Below are 6,000 nucleotides of genomic sequence, written 5' to 3'. Positions count from 1 at the left end.
GGGGGGGGAGAGGGGTGCAACAATGAATGGAATTCCAAAATCTCTGTAGATGTTCACTGAAATGAAAAATAATTAAATAAGAATTAAAAAAAATACCACTCTATGTGAATCCACAATCAACAACCTATGGAGAAGCATCAGTCTTCGAGAAATCTGCTGCTCAAGGACTTTTTTTATGTGCCAAAGAGCAAGGATATCGCGTTGAGACAAAGATGTGCTTGACCAAAGTAATATTTTTATTGTCCTTGAAGAAATGGCATCATGCTTGAAAGGGTGGAGGGACAGCACAATAGGGAAATACCCTGAATGAGATGAATTGACTCTGTAACTGGGGTTATGGGGTTAGGTGAGTTAAAGACAATGAAATTAATTCAAGATGGGTCAGGGTTAAGAGCTGTTGTACATAGGGTCTATGAGTCACAAACGACTTGACAACACATAACAACATTTGTATGTGAAAGTTGGACAGTGAATAAAGAAGACTGAAGAAGTATTGCCTTTGAATTTTTGTATTGACAAAGAATACTGCATATTCTACAGACTTCTAAAAGGAGAAACAAGTCTATCTTGCAATAAATGCATCCAGAAGGCTTCTGAGAAGTGTGAATGGTGGCACGATTTTGTTTCACATTCTTTAGGTATATTATGAGGAAGGGCCAACCCTTGAAAAATTTCATCATGATTAAGAGAGGTCCATGAAAAAGAGGAAAACAGTCAACTGGATTATCACAGTGTGTTCAGCAATAAGCTCGTGCACAGCAGCAGTTTTGAGGATGGCGTGGGACTGGACTCTGTTTAAGTCTTTTGTACATGGAGTTGCTGTAAGACAAAAACCTTCTTGATGGTACCTAACAACCATGGTTTGCTATCATCTCTACTTTGTTAATAATCTCCATTGTTTAAATGGAGAAAGAAAACCAAAATAGGAGAGGAACATTTTAAAAGAGGAAAGGTTTGACCATTAATACTAGGCAGCACTAAAGAACAACTATTTTGCAAAATACGGCATGAGAGAATCTGGAGAGCTTTACTCTAAGTGATCTAGTTCGGTCTCATAGGACAAATAGTGCACAAGACCATTATTTAAAAAATAGAAGTATAGCTAGTTAGATGTGTATGAACATCCAAAGGGAGAGATGGAAGGGAGCAGGTAAAAGAGAAGGATACAAATCACTAGGATAGCGGAGTTTAGTGGGTAGATGAAAGAATAGGAAAGATTGAATGGCAACTTGAAAAGACAGCATGGCAATCATGGCAATAGGCATACATAGATCAATACTAATTAATTATATAAAATACAATGTGTATGAAAGATTGTATAAAACAATGTAAATGAAAGCTTGTATAAAACAATGTACATTAATTAAACACAGTGTGAATTATTACAAACCAATAAAATTTTTTTATAAAAACCCAGAAAAAATGCCCATGCAACTAAAATTCATTCAGAGTTAAATTTGCTTTAGAGAAATAAATTTAAAACACTTCCATGTTAGTACTCATTACTCACTACCATTGAGTCCGTTCCGATTTATAATGACCCTCTATCAGATTCCTGAGGCTGTAAACCTTAATGGAAGGAGACTGATCAGCTTTCTCCAGTGGAGTATACTGGTATATTTAAGTCACTGAGACTCACTTTTTAGTTAGCTCAACAGCTAGTTTACCAGACCTCCAACTTTATAGTGGCATGATATCAATTTAGTATTTGCTTATATGACAAACATGGAGAAACCATGGATTAAGAGAATTTTAAATAGGAGTTAAGTATGTAGACAAATTAACTTTGTGAAAGTGCATTAAACTAAACACTTATGAAACTATATATGCAGTTTTGAGTATTCATATCTACTTCAAGAACAACTTGAGAGAAGACTTAATGATAACAAGTGACTGTAATGTATGGAGCCTGAGTCCAGTACACAGTTGTTTTTTAAGTGTTTACTAGTGGGGAAATTTGCAGATATTTGATTAAATGGAGAAATTATCATTGCTTCAGCAGTAATATGGAGTCCTTTGTAATTCACGATATGAGAGGCTGCTAAGTATTAAAGTATTTAAATCCTCCAGCCACTTTGTGAGAAAGATGACAATCTCCCTTACAGACTGTAGTCAGAAAAATTCTATACAGTCAACTCAATGACAGTGGTTAGAACGAATTGTGTAATAGTTCTTATGCTCAAAACAACGATATCACCTCACTCCAACAAGAATAGAAAAATTTAACAGAGAAGCAAACAAATGCTGGCGAGGTTTTGTAGAAACTGGAACCCTTATTCACTGTTGCTAGGAGTAAAATGGTGCAACCACTGTGAAAAGTGGTGTGGTGCTTTCTCAAAAAGTTGGAAATAGAAATATTCTTTGACGCAGCAATTCCACTACTGGGAATATACCCTGAAGAAACTGTAACTGCTGCCCTAGCAGATATATGCTCACTCATGTTTATTGCGGCTTTGTTCATAACAGCAAAGCATTGGAAACAACCCAAGTGCCCATCAACAAACAAATGGATAGAGAAGCTGTGGTACATTCACACAATGGAATACTATGCAGAACTGAAAAACAAGGAACTAATGAATTATTATACAAAATGAGAAACCCTAGAGAACATTATGCTGAGTGAAATATCTCGGCCACAAAAAGACAAATATGGCATAATGCCACTGTTATAAAATAAGACTGACATGGGAGCTGAGGGGAAACTATGAAAAGAAGGGATAAATAATCTATATGACATTGAAACATATTAGGGAGAGATCTATATGAAAGGAATATATGATTAGGTATCATTGGTATGACAAGAGTCCAGAATAAGAGCTGCATAGTAAAGTGGTCTGGGGGAGGGTGGGAACGACTGTATAACAAGGAAAGAACTTTTTCCCCCAAGAAAAAAGCAATCAGAGGTGGGTTCGGGAGGGAAGGCAGGGAGGAAAAGGTGCAACACTCAACTATTGGAAACCCAAATTCTTTATAAACTTTTATTAAAATATCAATTTTAATAAGAGCTTATGTTTATGTTTTTGTTTTTAAACTTCCTTAATTTTAGGAATTGTTTTTGTATACTATCTTGTTGGAACCGACCCATAGCTGACCTTCCAGTTGGTTTTCATAGGCAGTTACTTGCACAGGAGGAGAATATAAATCCTTACTAAATGCAATAAAAATATGTTTGGGATTGATTTAAAAATAATCCAGTGAGGTAAAATGAGTAAATGGAAATATAGTTAAAACCAAATTGGACATCACGCTGACTATGATGCTTTGGATGTTGCCAATGTAATAGGAATCATCTAAACCGTATCCAGTTGGCTAATTCTAAATACAAATTTTTCTCATTAAAAAAATGAGCATGAATTGACACTTTTTGAAACTGAGTTATAGCTCATTAAGGTTTTGTTATATTGGTTTCCCCCCAACATTATTATATGTTTTCCATTTTTATAACACAATCAATATATTTATAAATAATGTAATATGAAAATTTCCATGTTTATATACATACATAAAATTGGTATTTTCTTTTCCTGTTAATAAGTTTTCACTCTTGTCAATCAAACTGTTTTTTAGTGTTTTTTTTTTAAATTTCGCTTCCTAACTCAAGTATTCGGAGAAGAAAAAAGGAGGAGGGGAATCTGGAAAGTTTTCATTACTCTGTTTAGACACAGGATGGCACTCTTTGAATAAGTAATTATGCAAAGTCCGCTTCTCAACAGAATAATCTTTCCTTTATAGGTGCTGCTACTTAGTAAGACAGTTTATCTTATTAGTTGAAGATAAAAGTATTTTAAATAGTTTAGGTAGGTGATTACTGCTCACACCTTAACTTCAGTTTACTGTGGTGGCTGCTTTTATTTACGGTTAATTCTTGAGAAATGAAGGAAGATTCACAACTATTTGAAGGGTGATTGGTGCGGACATGGTCCTGAGCTCACTCCTCTTAATTTTGTTGTGCATGATTAATCTTAAGAAGGAGCTCTGGTGACTTGTTGTTGTCGTTGTTAAGTGCCGTCGAGTCGCAGGCGACTCATAGCGACCCTAGGAGATTCCTTGACGGATGCTTGGGTGCCTTTCATCCTCTCTCCAGGTTCATAGGGTTTCCAGAGGCAAGCTATTACGGAAGTGGATGCCACTCCTTCCAGCTGGTGACTCAGTGGTAAGGAATTGCACTGCTAAGGCAAAGTAACTGCTCAAATCCACCTGCTGCTCTGCAGGAGAAATATGGCCAATATCCTCCCTTGCAATTTATTTACTACTGCCCGTGAAACCTGTTGAACAGCTAAGAGAGAGTTCTGACTTGATGGTACACACCAAAAAGAAGTTATTTAGCCATGGTATGTATGTATGTATGTATGTATGTATGTATGTATCTATCTATCTATCTACCTACCTATCATCTATCTATCTATCATCTATCTATCTCCCTCCCTCCCTACATTGTGTTGAGTCTGACTTAATACTGTTATGTGCCATTGAGTTGTCTACTCTGAAGCTTGCCCTATTCTAAGACAGTCTCACTGACTTTTGACTTACCTAGCCCCATTTTCCCAGTTGCTGTATCTATCCATCTCATCCGAGGTCTTCCTCTCCTGTGCGGTCCCTCCACCCTTCCAAGCATGATGTCCTTCTCCAAGGACCACATGCCCAAAGTGTGAGATGGAGCTTCAAAATCCTAGCTTCTAAGGAGAAACTTGGCTTTACCCTATCTATCCAAGACAGACTTATTTCTTTTCTTGGCTGTACATGATATATTCAAGACTCTTCTACAGTACCAATTCTTCAATTCATCAATTCTTCTGTCATCCTTAGTCATTATCCGGCTCTCTGATGAATAGCAAGTAATTGCAAAAATCCAGTGCACCTTAGTCTCTAGACTGACATTGTTGCTTCTTAGTACTCTGGAAAGGTCCCTGAAAGCAGATTTTCCCAGCGCAATTTGTCTTTTGATTTCATGGTATCTGGTGCTAAGAGTGTGTTTTGTGGAAACCAGCAAGAGGTAATTGTTAACCACCTTAATCTCTTATTTCTGCTCATTGGCCCAGTGGTGAAAATATTTGTTTTCTTGATGTTGAGCTTCAATCTATATTGAAGACTACAGTCCTTAGCTTGCAGCAAGCGCTTCAGATCCTCCTCAGTTTCAGCAAGCAAGTGTGTGTCATCTGCATAAGGTAAGTTGTTGATGAGTCTTCCTCCAATCCTGATGCCACATTTCTCCTGATAAAGCCCACCCTCCTGAATGATCTGTTCTGCAGATTGAAAAAGTTTTGATACAGGATGCATCCCTAATACACTCCTTTCCTGATTTTGAACCATGCACTACTTCCTTTCTCTTTTCTGAGGTCTGCTTCTGAGTCTGAGTATAGGTTTCACATAAGCACAATTAAGTGTTCTAAGATTCCCATTCTCCTCATTAGTCACAATTTGTTGTGATGCAGACAGTCAAATGCCTTTGCATAGTCAATGAAACACAGATAGACATCTCTCTGGTACTCTCTGCTTTCTGCCAAGATCCATCTGACATTGCAGACTGTAGATATTTAAGCAGACTACCCATCTTTCCTGGATAGGAGAAATGATGGATTCAACCTTAGACCTGTTTGTTAGCAGCCCCTCTCACTTTTTTGTACTACATTACTAGAGCTATACATATCTCTATGTACACACACACATAGATGGAACTCTGGTGACCTAGAGATAAGCTGTGCTGCAATTCCAAAAGCAGGTGGTTCAAATCCACCAGCTGGCCATAGGAGAATGATGGATGATCTCCTGAGGGATTTACTCCTGAATAACCTTTGGAGGATCAGCTATGACTCAATTCTGACTGGACAGCACACAACAAATATGTATCTATAGCTTTATTGTAAACTGTCAATGACAACTACAGAATGTTTAACTGGCTCTGTGAGCTTGTGTTTTCCCTTTTCATTCCTTGAAGAAGAACTGTATTCTTGGATATTTTTCAGTCTGATTCATGCCTTTTTTAGCCAACTATTCATGGAT

This window comes from Elephantulus edwardii, unplaced genomic scaffold, assembly GCF_000299155.1.
Source record: "Elephantulus edwardii isolate Elephantulus edwardi_28Jun2011 unplaced genomic scaffold, EleEdw1.0 scaffold00254, whole genome shotgun sequence".
NCBI lineage: Eukaryota > Metazoa > Chordata > Mammalia > Macroscelidea > Macroscelididae > Elephantulus > Elephantulus edwardii.
Note: the sequence above shows the minus strand (reverse complement) of the source record.